General features: G+C 44.7%; 1 pseudogene; it reads left to right on the top strand.

The window, feature by feature from the left end:
- The first annotated feature begins 4519 nt into the window (after nt 1-4519).
- LOC124509616 (beta-hexosaminidase subunit beta-like) overlaps nt 4520-14835 on the top strand; it is a 77080-nt pseudogene continuing 66764 nt past the window's right edge.

Here is a 14835-nt window from a genome sequence, read left to right as displayed (position 1 = left end):
ATCTGAAGGCAGCTCCTCTCCCCATTCAGGAAGGGAGATCAGCAAGTGCAAAGGCCCTGAGGCAGGATCGTGTTCGTGGAAAAGCAAGGGGGGGGGTTTCTGAGGTCAAGTCTGAATGAACGATGGGGAAACTCAGTAGACGATCTTGAAGAGGTCAGGTGGAGATGCTGGGTGGAAATCTGAGTCATGTGGTCTGAAATGTTTCTGGAATCTGCCTTGCTTTACCTTCCTGTTGCGATGTCCATTAGAACCGGAATTCTTAACCTGGGAGTTGATGGATAGAGCTCAAGAGGCCTATACATTTACATTTTCTTAAAATATCTCTATTTTATACCATGTAACTGAAATGGAACATTTCTTTCAATTAGGCATTCAGGCACCCAGAGTAGTATTAGCAGTCCTCGTTAACTCTGCCATGCGCGGACCTCCCAGATATTTTTATATCCCATTATAAGTTGTTACAAACAATCCGAAGTGTCTTTTATGTGCCTCCCGTCTTTGAAATTGCTCTAGTTGTTAACCTGCCAGATCAAGTGACGAAGCTGGATATTTTCACAACTAGAGTTAAAGTCAGAAAGCTCTAGGAGGGTCAGTTTGCAAGTTGCTAAGAGAGTAAATCTTAAGAGCTCTCCTTATAAGAAGAAAAATCGAAACTATGTGGTGAGGATACATCGTTATGTTGTCCACCTGAAACTAATGTTACGTGGCAATTATACCTCAATGAAAAACACCCGACAGTACTACTGACAAAATAAATAATAATAACAACAACAGCAATGCTAATGACAGCTTAGAGTTACTATTTAAAACAAGCTCTGGAGAATTCTGATGTCTTCGAGAGAAGATTATCTTGACCTTATAAAATGAGCTATGGAAGTTGAATTTCGCTTGCGATAATGTATCTCTATGGGTTGGCTTTTCCACACGGGTAACCGCTAAAACACAGAAACGACGTCGGTTGGCTATTCAACAATATGTGCCTCCAATCGCATCCAATAGCACTCCACAGTCTAGGTTTGTTTTTTTTTTTGTTTGTTTCGTTTTGTTTTGTTTTTGAAACTAAGCATCAACAACCTTCACATTAAAAAAAAAATGTCTTTTGAAGAACCCTGTACCTTGCACGTATGCATTGTGTTTTATTTCATTTGTTGCTATTTAGGGTGATAACAGAAAAGCACTTAAGTTTCTAGGCCGTAAATTTATTCATTTTGTTAATTTTGGGGGGATTCACGGAGGTGTACGCTTCAGATGCAATGCAGAGAACTTTACCAGCTGCAAAAAACAAAAAACCAAAAACCCTCAGCAAGAACATTTCCTATTAGCTGTTCCAAACAGATATGCGAGGTCTCCAGGATAACAGCTGGTACCTTGAGAAATTGAATTTTCCGTGCCAGGTAAGGTTGATGAGGTATTAGCTCCTGAATGGAATATATCATATAAGATTTGACAAGCTTGAATTAATACCTAATGTTCTCGAAAGGGGCGGGAAGTGATTGGAGAGCAATCAGGGAGCGTTCCCAAAGAGGCCACAGACAATGTGCAAGCAGATAAATATGAAAACGCACCCCATTAGCGGGTCACGGGTGACCTGGCATCAGCTTGTTATTGCTGCGGTAAAACGAAAGCTTAAGATGTGTGAGCGCAGCGGGGAACCCACACCTCTGCTGATTTTTCCCTGTCAGGTAAGCAGAAATCTGTTTACAGGGCTTGGCTATTCAGAAATGCTTTGGGCGGAAGGCTCCACTTAAATAAAGAAAAGGGGTCTGCTCAACCACGCCCCGGCTGCTGAGAAAGACGCGCCTTGGTTGGCTTTCAGCTACCGGTCTGGGCTCTAACCACGTCTGACAGTCGTCTAAGTTCAGGGCTGACGTCCACCGTTGACTCCAGAAGCACTTTGTCCAGCCTGCACGATGCAGTGGAATCTCCTGGGGTCCTCATGGGCTCCCTGACTTCCTGGCGAGGGGGTACTTAGCCCCTTCCCAGGGGACATTTGAGTGTCTGGCGATATTTTTGCTATCAGAACTGGACGCTCCAGGCATCTAGCGGGTAGGGGCCAGGGATGCTGCTGGACATCCTCCAATGTTCAGGACAGACCTCCCCACCCGCAGTGAAGAACACTGGCCCAGAATGTGAGTGCAGACGAAGGTGTGCACAGCTTCGGGGTAGTGTCAGGCTTACAGAGAGGAGGGTCTCGAAGGAGGAGCAAAGCGGCCAGGTCGAGAAGAGAAGAAAAAGGGGTACCATTCTGTCTGTTCTGACATATCTTCCAACTATAACTCTGCTCCTGACTTCAGACTGCCTCGCAGAAGTCATTCAGCTCTGTCCTGCTTTCATGTTTCTCTTGGCTAAAAAGGGGCAGCCAAGATCAGGGAGGGTTCTGTGGAAGGCTCTGGCACCAGCCGGAGAAGGACCCACGCTTGGAGCTTTGTTCAGTTCATCTTGTACTGAAATATTGATCCTCTATCCATGAACGTTGATCTATCACATGTCAACCGCGATATAGCGTGCATGCTGATAGACGTCGTCCTTCTCCTAATGAATATTATTTTCAGCTCCTGTCCAAATAAAGGACTTGTGTGCAGTCATAACTCGTGTGGTGGGGCAGCTGGGTGACAAATGGGTTTCCAACCAATATTCCAGCCCTGACCTACAGTCAGAGGTAGAGGTGGTCTGCCCAGCCCCATGGCAAAGAAGGGCCATGGTGGGACAATGGAAACGGTAGGAGGGAAGGAAACACATTGTCACACAGGTGTGGGAGACGGTGATGTGACTCAGACCGGGCTGAGCAGTAGGGCGAACTGGTAATGACGGGCCGTCCTTTATCACCTCTCGTGATCCCTTTCCTGCCACAGAATCCATGACCCCTGTATTCAACCGTTATGGCGTTTATTGCCTGCTAACAATTCCTGCTCTGACCTTTGCTGATGAAAGCCCAAGACATTTTCTAGCAACATATTTGGAGATTCTGGGAAACAGACAAGTCCTCGAGGCACAAGGTAAAGTCCAAGGTACCCTTATGCAATCCCACAGCTGTAGATGCCCCCTTAATACCAACACCCCCAAACAAGTCCTGAGAAGTGACTGTCTGGTTTGGCAGCCACCAGTTCAATAATCAGACAGTAACTCGGCTTCGCTGAGTTTGAAATTTGATCGTGGTGGGTTGAAAAGAAACGGGGGTAGGTTGAAATCGAATGGTAGGTGAGGGAGTAGAGATGGCCGTTCTTTCAAGAAGAAACCAGGGTGAAGCTCAGGGTCCTCTTTTGGAAGACGCATCTAATAACTGTGTCACGTCCACTTGGCTGACCTCTGATTTCAGAGGCAGCTGAGATGGACAGTTCCTTGCCAATCTAGACTCGGCTTGCCCTTACAAGGCCCCGCCTCCCTCTCCTGCCTTCTGCTTCAGGGTCTCTTCTGACATCTTGGAAGCTCAGTAGGCCCTTGCACAAGCATAGCCCAGAAATATGAGGAAAGTACCCCCACCATGAGGGAAAGAAGCCAATGTATAAATTCTCTGACGCCCCACCTTTAGGGTGGTCATTTTTTTCTGCCTCTCCAGCAGAATGGAGCCCCCATTCCACACAGCAGTGACTTCAGTAAGGCACCTGGATGTTGGCTTTTCCTCCTTCCCCATCCCATTCTTTCCACTCACTCATTCATTCCTGATGACTATCGCCTGGTGCTTTTTCTCAGATCTTGTCATCACCGCCATTGAGTGAACTCTTGGCTCTGCTGGGGTTTTAATAAAGACCATTCCCCCCTGTTTCTTGCCAAAATGGAGCTGTAGCGTCTTTTTGAGTTCAACGACAACAGAAACAGATTCCTCCCAGAACACTCCAGTTTGTAATGTCAAACAGGAGCACACTGGTGCCTTTCTCATTGTTACCACCCGCCCATCTCATGATTGAGAGTCACCTGCCGTAGGTTTGCTCTTTTTTTAAATCACGGAGCACCAAGGTCTCGCTTTTCTGATGGTCCTTTCACAGCCTCAGAGTGAAGGGGCTCGGATGATGACTTCTGACTTTTCTGCGTTATTCTATCTGTTCATTTTATCACAGCTTTCAAGGGTCTGGGCTTTGGATTTGCTTCGGGATCCTATCAGTGTAATGGACTCTCGATTGTATACTTTTGGTGACCAGGCCTCCCTGGAATGCTCCTGCCTGACAAGAATAGTCTTAGTATATGGATCAACTCTGGTCAGATTTCCCATTGGTAAATTTTTCAAGCCATCTGGAGGACATCTGAGATGTCTGGCCCTCAGTTTCCCAGTAAGGCTGCAGCTCACCTTCAGGGCCCAGCGTGGCCCCAGAAGCCTGCAGAGGGTTGGAGTAGGCAGAGAACGGATCGACTAGATTGATTCGTTTCTGTTCTTTGGCAAGGATCGTGCCAGCATCAGCAGTCGCGGCCCGTCCCGGGGAAGGTCTCCAGTCTCTGGATAGCTCGTTCCGGTTTGCAGCTACTCTCCACTGGTGCCGAAAAACCATTCAACACATTGTTTTTCTTTGAGTAGAGCTGACACACGATGCTACATGGGTTTCAGGCGGACGACAGTGATTCGACTTCTCTATACGTTATGCTGTGCTCACCACAAGTGTCGCTACCATCTGTCACCGTGCAACGCTGTGACGATGACGTCATTCACTCTGTTCCCTGCCGCTGTACCTTCCACTCCTGTGACTTACTCATTCCGTAACTGGAAGCCTGCACCTGCCCCCCACCTCCACCCATTTTGCTCGGTATCCTCCCTCCTCCCCTCTGGCAACCTTCAGCCTGTTCTCTGTATTTATAGGTCTGATTCTGCTTTTTGTTTGTTTATTCATTTGTTTTTTTTCAATTCTACACATGAGTGAAATTATGTGGTATTGTCTTCCTCAGTCTGACTTATTTCGCTTAGGGAAATAATACCCTCTAGGTCCATCCATGTTGTTGCAAATGGCAAGATCCCATCCTTTTTTATAGCTGCATAATATTACATTGTATGTGTATACACACACACACACACACACACACACACACCGTGTTTTCCTTATCTATCGACGAATACTAGGTTGCTTCCGTATCTTGACTATTATAAACAATGCTGCAATCAACACAGGGTGAATACATCTTTTTGAATTAGTGTCTTTGTCTTCTTTGGGTAGATAACCAGTAGTGGAATTATTGCATCACGTAGTATTTCTGTTTTTAATTTTTTTTCTATTTTTAATTTGGGGAGGAACCTCAATACTGAAAAACATTTTTTAATGAGCTGCATGAAACAGACACTGATAAGTTTTCTTCAAGATCTTCCGCTCTCTGTGCACATGGTTAGACCACTTGTCCACGTTCCTCGAGGTCAGTTGTGGCTGTGTGACCCCGAGTGACCAGCAGAATGTAGACGGAAGTGGAAAATACCACCTCCAGCCCCAACTCATGAAATGGACCCAACTCCCTCGCGGTCCTCCATACTCCTCTTCTGGATGGCTCGAATGTGGGGGGCGCCTTGTGGAGGGCATTTTGGGAGCTACCCCTTGAAGATAATGCAGCCACATGATGGAAGGAGTCTGAGCCCTGAATCACCACCTTGAGAGAAGTTGCATGACTGGTTGCCCGGCATTGAAATGTGCTCTGGGGAGGAGGAACGTGTTACTGTGTTAAGCCACAAACTCTGGGGGATGGATGTGTTAAAGCAGCTAGTCTTCCCTTGTCTAGTCGATGGCGTGGGGAACCGGGCATTGTGCAGACTTGACTGATGCTGGAGAGATCCTGCTATAGGAGAAAGGTAGAACAGAAGGGAAATCCATATGACTGGCATCCACACTCCCCCATGTATCGCAATACTATTCGGAGGGCTTGTCCCAAATTCGAGTCCTTGAGCTTTGCACATGGGAGGATTTCATTCAGCGGAGCTGGGAAAAAGCCCAGGAATATGCATTTTAATTGTTAGCTTCCGTGATCTGGGTGCCGGTAGACCAGGAAGACCATTTCGGGAACCGGGGAGAACATGGTCTCTCACAGTGCTAAGGGGATGGTTGTCGAATGAATAATTAAACCGACAAGGAACAGGAGAAGAGAGAGTGAAAATGAGATTACAAGCGGGGAGACGTGAAAAAGAGCAGCACACAGCTGGGGAGAGCCTCGCCCTGCGGCGCCTGGAAAGGTGGGGACATTTTGTCACAGGTGGCTGCGGCTGATGGTGGCAGACGAGGCATATGGAGTGTGTTCCTCAGCTTGCCAGCCCGACTTTCCCCAGGGGAAGCCCTCTGCTTTGAGGGGCCTGCTTTTTTTCAGGCGTTTTATGTACATCCTGCTGTCGCTGTCCTCTAACAAGCTGCTCCTGTGCCGGATGCATTTTCATGGCTAATGGCCCTGACTTTCTGGGAGACGCTGGGAGCAACAGAAAACAGGAAACACCGTGTAGATAGATTGAAATCAGTCGGCACATGCCCGCATTTGCTCATTTCTTAAACATTTTTATTGTCTTAAATGTAAATTCAAGTTAGTTAACATACAGGGTCGTCTTGGCTTCAGGAGTAGAGCCCAGTGATTCATCTCTTACACGGGACACCCAGCGCTCATCCTCCACGCCCGTCACCCATTTAGACCCTCCCCTCCCCCACCTCCCCTCCAGCAACCCTCAGTTGGGTCTCTAATGTTTGCTCCTTTGCGGCACAAATTTCAGGTAAGCCAAAGAGATAAGATCTCTCTGCTTTCCTGATGCGCACGTCATAAGGGGCCCACCTTTGGTTTGCTGAGATAAATACCATTTTCTCATTGGGGGGGCTGGAGGAGAATCCACCCAAGGCTCATGGCGCTCATGGCCCAGCAGACTCAGGCAGAGAGCAAAGGGGTTAAGCCGACACCGGGGGCGGAGGGGTCAGGGTGGCGTGCACCTTGAGTGAGGTGAGCAGATGCCACCCGGAGACTGGAAGTGACAGAGACAAATGACAGCACGTGAGGATGCGGAACATGGACCGGCGATGCCAGGTGGCCCGTCAACCCCAGCAGGCTGCTCTAGGCAGGCGGGCGTGGCGCTCCACACACCTTTCCTAACAAGCTGTCTTCAAAGTCTTGTGGCCTCTGCCCAGTGTCCTCATCAGCCCCTTTCGAAATAAGTGAAACGCCTTCCTGTCCGCAGGTCACCAGTTGGTTATTCATATGGTATCTTCAAGAGTTTGCGGTATGCCGGTGACATTCCTAAGAATGTCATTTAGAATTAGTCTTCACTTCTTAAAACATCATGGTGGAAGTATTGTCACTATAATATCACATTAGTCCATGATAACGAGAGCTCCAATATTTGAAGCTCTTAATGCGTGGCTCATGTTGTGCAAAGAACTTTCCATATGTTGCCTTATTCAAGTCCAACCATAGCCTCGCGAGACCAAGGCCTTGACTCTATGAGGTTAAAGTCAAGGAAACGGAGTCTTGGCAAAGGAAGAAACATGCCCACGATCTCAAAGCGGCAAAGCCAGCATTTGAGCGTAAGCAAGAAGTGAAATTAGCCAGGTAGAGAAAGGCAAATACTGTGTCATCTCTTGTATGTGGAATCTTAAAAAAAAAAAAAAAAACAATTTCATAGAATTAGAGAGTAGAATGTTAGCCACGGGGGTCTGGGGGTGGGGGGCGTGGGCACATGCTGGCCAAAGGGTACAAGCCTTCAGCTGTAAGATGGATAAGCCTGGAGATCTAATATACAGCATGGTGACTCTAGTTACTAATACCATGTTGTGTATTTGAAAGTTGCTAGGAGAGTAGATCCTAAGTGTTCTCAGCACGCAGGCACACGCACACACACGCGGTAACTATGTGAGGTGATGAATGCGTTCATTAACTCGACTGTGATAATCGTTCCACAAAGTATATGTATTTCAAATAATCTCATTTTACTCTTTAGATATATATGATTTCTCTTGTCAGTTATGCCTCAGTAAAGCTGGAAACATAAAATGTTAACTCTTAACTATTTTTCAGCTGACACTTATTGGGGGAGTTATAATGAACCTTTCGATACATCATATCCGTTCATCTTACCAACCACCCACGGAATAGACATCATGGTCCTCATATGGAGATGAAGGAAGTAAGGGGTAGAGAGATTCAGTGACCTGCCCAAGACCATACAACTCTAAAGTAAGACAGAGCTGCAAAATGTTGATCCCAAGGGTTTCTGGTTGGGCCTGGAACAGCTGTTCTCTGCTGACTGTCGTGTAAGTCAAGCTGCCATTTGGAGCCCCAAATGCTGATATCCAACTTCTACTGTCCCAGCCCGTCAATCTGTAATAGCCTCCATTGAGGGAGGGTAGCCTTTATTATTTAAAACTCCAGTTTCTAAGTTGATACTGCTAGAGTTATATGAGGCTCTGGGGAGACAGTGTGAGGGGCCTGGGAGATTAATTTTGGTAGGAATTCTGGCGGAAGAGAATGTGAAATGGTGGATGCTTCAGAGATTTAAAATAAATTGCTGTGTGTGTGTTATTTCCTTCTCATAACACTCTTGGGGGCTGACTAAAGGAAACCTATGGGATGTTTGCCCCAGCCCCAGTGCTGTCCCAAGAGTCATAAAGAGCCTGTTTGAACTGGGCCAGGTATTTGCCTAAAAAAGGAAGTCAGGCGGGTATAGAAATATACACCCAGCGGGCATTAGATGGGGGGGAACTGTTTAATCTGTCTTTTGAATGGATTAACGGTTGGCTTTAAGAAGGCGCTTCTGACTTTTGGCTGTGTAGACCACGAGGAGAGGCCATGCTACATAATGAGGATGAGCACCGACGGGGAATTAGTGGTGTATCTGCAATCGGCAAAAAATAGCCGTAAAATTATTTCCAGGGAGAGCCAGATTTCCTCATCTCAAACTGGGATGGAAAAATCACCCACACAGGACGCTTTCAATCAGTGTTGGAAAGCGTTTGCTTTCAAAAGCAGCATGGCACAGAGCTGGACCATCCAGTACAGTGGCTCCTTAGCCCCATGTCGTCGTGCAGGGCATGAAATATGGCCATTTCAAACGGAGGTGGGCCGTAAGGGTAAAAGACACACGAGACTCTAAAGAGTCAGTAGGAAGAAAGCCAAGTATCTCCCCGATCATTTTTTAACACTGATGACATACCAAAATGAGCATGCTTTTTTTTGGATAAATTGAGCTAAATAAAGTATTAAGATGAATGCCACCTGTTTACTTCTTAAAATCTGATTACTAGGAGATTTGAAATTATGCATGTGGCTTGCCTTCTGTTTCTATGGGAAGGCAGTGGTCTAGACTGGGAGTAGGGCTTTGAGGTCCAAGAACACTGGGCTGAAAGTATCCCTTTTGCTCACTTGCTGTGCAGCTCGCGCATGAGAAAACCTTTCTGTGCTTGAGTTTCCACTGATGTGAAAAGAGCAGACAACTACCTCTACTTTCCGGTTATTATGATGGCCCACCCTAGATAAACATTAGTTTTCTTCTAACCTTCCCTCTTGCCACGTATTTTGACAAACTTGAGGGAAATGATTTTAGATTTTGAATCCCATAACCTGGCGAACTACCATTCAAGTGTCAAGCAAAATTAAGACTTTTGGGGAGCCTGGGTGGCTCAGTCAGTTAAGCGTCAGACTCTTGGTTTCGGCTCAGGTCACGATGTCACGGTTTGTGAGATCGAGCCCCGCTTCGGGCTCTGCACTGACAGTGCGGAGCCTGCCTGGGATTCTCTCTCTATTTCTCTCAAAATAAATTAAAAAATAAACTTAAAAAAAGAGAAATTAAGACTTTTTAGATATGCAGAGACTCGCGGAGGCACTTTGAAAGTGCTAGTTAAAGATGTTACTTACAGGAGCACCTGGGTGGCTCTGTCAGTTAAGCATCTGACTTCGGACTCAGGTCATGATCTCAGGTTCATGAGCTCGAGCCCCGCGTTGAGGTCTGTGCTCACAGCTCAGAGCCTGGAGCCTGCTTCGGATTCTGTGTCTCCCTCTCTCTCTCTCTCTCTGCCCCTCTCCCGCACATGCTCTGTCTGTCTGTCTCTCTCTCTCTCTCAAAAATCAACATTAAAAAAAAATCTTACTTACAGTGCCACCAGAATAAAAACGGATGCCAAGAGAGAGATGTAGCTGAAGAGTCACAGAGGTCAGCATGGTACCAGTGAGACAACGATGGTACTGTGAGACAACGATCTGAGCTGAAGTCGGACACTTAACCGACTGAGCCACCCAGGCGCCCCTAACCTGAATTACTTCTTAATTATAAGGTTCATCAAGGTCATGAAAAAGCTACTGATCACTGCACATGATTATAGATGCAAAAGTCAAATGATAATAATAACACTAATGATACAATCCAGGATCCAAATCCTAGATGTCAGAAGGGAAATGAAAGGGTTAGAGAACAAAGTGAGATTTCCGTTTTGTTGGGGAGCAAGATTTAGATACCCATTGCCTTTGGTTGCAACTAAAATACTATAATGTTAGGTATGCATTTGCTAAAAATATAAAAGCAGCAAGTAGCAAAATAGAAAAATGATGGCCGTTTCGCGATTACTAGAAGAAAATTAAGTGGAACAAAGCATAGGTATCGGCACAACAGTAGGCAAGGAAGGAAAAAGAAGAAATAAGGGCAAGTCATGGTAAGTAGAACAAATGAAATAAGATGGCATGAATAAACCCAAGGATATTAACAGTTGCATTAAATGTAGATGGGTTAAATACAACTTTTTTTTTTTTTAAAAAAAAGGAAAAACAGGGGCACCTGGGTGGCGCAGTCGGTTGAGCGTCCAACTTCAGTCAGGTCACGATCTCGCGGTCCGTGAGTTCGAGCCCCGCGTCAGGCTCTGGGCTGATGGCTCAGAGCCTGGAGCCTGTTTCCGATTCTGTGTCTCCCTCTCTCTCTGCCCCTCCCCCGTTCATGCTCTGTCTCTCTCTGTCCCAAAAATAAATAAACGTTGAAAAAAAAATTAAAAAAAAGGAAAAACAGGGGCACCTGGGTGGCTCAGTCGGTTAAGCAGCCGACTTCGGCTCAGGTCACGATCTCACGGTCCGTGAGTTCGAGCCCCGTGTCGGGCTCTGTGCTGACAGCTCAGAGCCTGGAGCCTGTTTCAGATTCTGTGTCTTCCTCTCTCTCTGCCCCTCCCCTGTTCATGCTCTGTCTCTCTCTGTCTCAAAAATAAATAAATGTTAAAAAAAAATTTTTAAAAAGGTAAAACAGATTGGTTGAATAATTTAAAAGTAGGCTTCAGGCGAAATAACAGGCGAAAAAGTAAAGGTTAGAAAAGATCTATCATAAAATGCTAGAATGAAAGAAATAAACAAGGGCAGAATTATTAATATTTGTAAAAGTGAAAGCCAAAAGTAGTAAGAGAAAGAGAGATCGTATTGACAACAGATCCATGTCCAAAGCAGGCTCCAGGCTCCGAGCTGTCAGCACAGAGCCCGACATGGGGCTTGAACCCACGGACTGTGAGACAACGATCTGAGCTGAAGTCGCACACTTAACCGACTGAGCCACCCAGGCGCCCCTAACCTGAATTACTTCTTAATTATAAGGTTCATCAAGGTCATGAGAGTCCTACAAAAAACCAGCGCTGCTGGTGGCACTGGCCCCCACCCCCGTCTCCGCCCACGGGCAAGGCTCTGTGGCCTATGCCACTCTTGGCACAGATGTGTCCACAGCTGCTGCACCTCTCCCCCTGGAACTTCGTCAGCCACAGCCCCTCGTCCACTGCCGCCCGGCCCACTCCCTCCTGCAAGAAGGGATTGAGGAATGCCCTTGTCCTGATGAGCACCAGGTGACGTATGGAAGTGTTGAATCACTATATCGTAACCTGAAACTAATATAACACTGTGTTTAACTGGAATGAAAACAAAAAGTTGAAGTGTTTCGATGATACCATGACGATATTTTTGGCTTCTACAAATGGTGTCGCGGCCCTGCTAAACGTAATACTGCGGTCGAGTTACAGCAACTTCTAGTCTCACTTGCCCTTGACTCAGAGTGTGATGTTTTCCCCAATGGCTCTTCAGATGACTCTTGTATTTTGCTTGTGAAAGGACCAGTGGTTTTCCTCAAGGCCATCAGAGTTTGGGAGTACTACAAGGCTGCCATAGCCTTTAATGAGTTTAATGTTCTGCACTGGCACATGGTTGATGACCAGCCTTTCCCTTATCAGATGCTGCTTTCCCTGAGTTAGGCACCAAAGAAGACATTCTTTGTCTCGTGTTTATACACCAAATGATGTCTCCATGGCGATCGAGTATGCCTGGTTGTGAGGGATTCGAGTCATACCAGAGCTTTATAGCCTTGGACATACACATTCTTGGGGAGACCTAAGCAGTCTGGGATCTTTAGAGCTATAAACTCTATTCTGAATTCAGTTTAGAGCTCCCTGTCTAAAATTTTTCAAAGTTAGTACAGTGTTTCCAGATCACTTCATTCACTTGGGAGGTGACGAAGTGGAATTTCAATGTTGAGAATCCAATCCAAAAATCGAATTATTTCACGAAGCAGAAAGGCTTTGGCGAAGACTTTAGAAGACTAGAATCTTTCTGCATTCAGGAGCTTTTGGGTTTTGTGTCAACCACAAACAAGGGACCCATAGCCTGGCAAGAGGTTTTTGATGATCGTGTGAAGCTTTGGTCAGGCACAATCGTTCAAGTACGAAAAGATAAAACGTATCATGAGGAACAGGGTGAAAACACAGCAGCTGGTTTCCCCGTGATCTTTTCTCCTCCTTGGTGCTTAGATTTGATTAGTTATGGACAAGATTGTAGACATTGCTATAATGTGGACCCTCTCGACTTTGATGGTTCCCAAGAACAGAACAAAACTTGTCATTGGTAGAGAAGCTTGTCTATGGGGAGAATTCGTGGATGCAACTTACTTCATTCCAAGATTGTGGCCGTGGGCAAGTGCCATGGGTGACAGACTCTGGAGTCACGAGGACATCAAAGAGAAGAAGGTGGCGCCTGGGTGGCTCAGTCGGTTAAGCCTCCGGCTCTTGATTTCGGCTCAGGTCATGACCTCACGGTTCATGAGATCGAGCCCTGAGGGGGACTTTGTACTGACAGCGAGAAGCCTGCTTGGGATTTTCTCTCTCCCTCTCTTTCTGCCCCTCCCCCACTCTCTTGCATACCCTCTTTCTCTCTCTCTCAAAATAAAAAACGTTTTAAAAAAAGATAGAGAAGATGCCTACACCAGACTAACAGTTCACCAGTCCAGAGTGGTCAGACAAGACTATCTGCAGAAACTTTTTTTCCCGGGCGTTGTAACCACAAGTACAAAATATAAAAATGGGTCCAAAGCAGAAAATAGGAGGGGACAAAGCCCACAGCGATCTGCACTACAATCAACTTGATTTTGAAATCATGGAAATTAAGCTTTGGTATACTGGTTTTGAGTAAAATGTATCTATTTAATGATTGAAAAAAAAAATGTGGAGTACAGCCAAAAAAGTGCTCGAAGAAAAATAGGCAGTTATAAATACATTCCCTAGAGAAGCAGAGAAAATGAAATTAGCAGTGAAATCTAAAACCCAATAAAAGAACAGAAAAACCTGGAAAAATAAATATAAAGGCAAAGCAGATGTTAATGGTACTTTTCCAAAAATTATAGAGTTAATCAATAGAACACAAACCTGATTAGAAAAATTTTTTTTAATGTTTATTTATTTTTAAGAGAGAGAGAGCATGAGCAGGGGGAGGAATAGAGACACAGGGAGACACAGAGCTGTCAGCACAGAGCCTGATGCGGGCCTCGAACCCACAAACTGTGAGATCGTGACCTGAGCTGAAGTTGGATGCTCAACTGACTGAGCCCCCCAGGCGCCCCCACAAACCTGATTCTTTTAAAAGATCTCCCAAACAGTCTATCCTTTAACGAGTGTGATAGCAAGAAAAATAAAGAGGACGTAAATAGATAATCTTAACATTCAGGTACCTCAAAAATGTCCAAAAGCAGGAACACAGGGAAAAGATATAAAAGGCATAAATATTGGAAAGAAGAGAGAAAAGTGTCTTTGCCTGAAGATAATACTGATTATCTGCTTTGAAAAATCTAAAAGGTTTCTCTGAAAAATGATTAAACCTATGAATAATGTTCATATAGTTAAAGAAATTGAAAATAAAAATATAAACATTAATAGCCTTCTTATACTACCAATCACCTATCTGAAAATGGCATTTTAAAAAGTTAGTTTCACAATATCAACAATAGCAAATACAGTAAAAATAAATAAAACCAGGGCTAAATCTAATGCAAGTTGTAAGATTTAGCTGAAGAAATTAAAAAAGAACTATTTACTGAAGGATATTAAATAATACCTGAAAAATGTAGTCATGCCATGTTTCTGAATGTGCTTTCCAACTCAAAAGTCCAACAAGAAATGGTAAAAGGAAGGGGGGCAATTCAACCCTAAAATTCATATAAAAGTGAAAATATAATGAAAGGAACCAAGAGAGATTTTTAAAAAGAATATTGAGGATAACTGGCCATATCAGAAACAAACTATAAGTGCCCTATGAAGCCACAGGACTTCAAATAAACATGCATCAGCTTCTGAATTCTCTTTTCTGTTCTATTAATCCATTTCTGTTAGTTTTAAGTATTATAGAGTAGTTAGAAAACGAAATTGATATGATTTGCTCTCTATGTGGAAAACCAATATTTTAGATTCCTAATTCACACCACTGTCATTTTTCTATCTTTATTTCAATTATTTGTTTATTTCCGAAGAACTAAATGTCAGTTGGATTTGAGAGCTAAACGTAAAATCAAAATGACAAAATTATTAGAAAAGGTTTAGGAGAATATAAATGAATGGAATAAACTCCAAATCTTATTGTTACTTAACTGGAAAAAGAAATCACAGTATAATACATATTATATATTAT

Source organism: Lynx rufus, unplaced genomic scaffold (genome assembly GCF_022079265.1).
Source record: "Lynx rufus isolate CCGP_SWC_20201006 ecotype Redwood Valley unplaced genomic scaffold, mLynRuf1.p SCAF_14, whole genome shotgun sequence".
NCBI classification, from domain to species: domain Eukaryota; kingdom Metazoa; phylum Chordata; class Mammalia; order Carnivora; family Felidae; genus Lynx; species Lynx rufus.
This window is presented reverse-complemented; position numbering and strand designations above follow the sequence as displayed.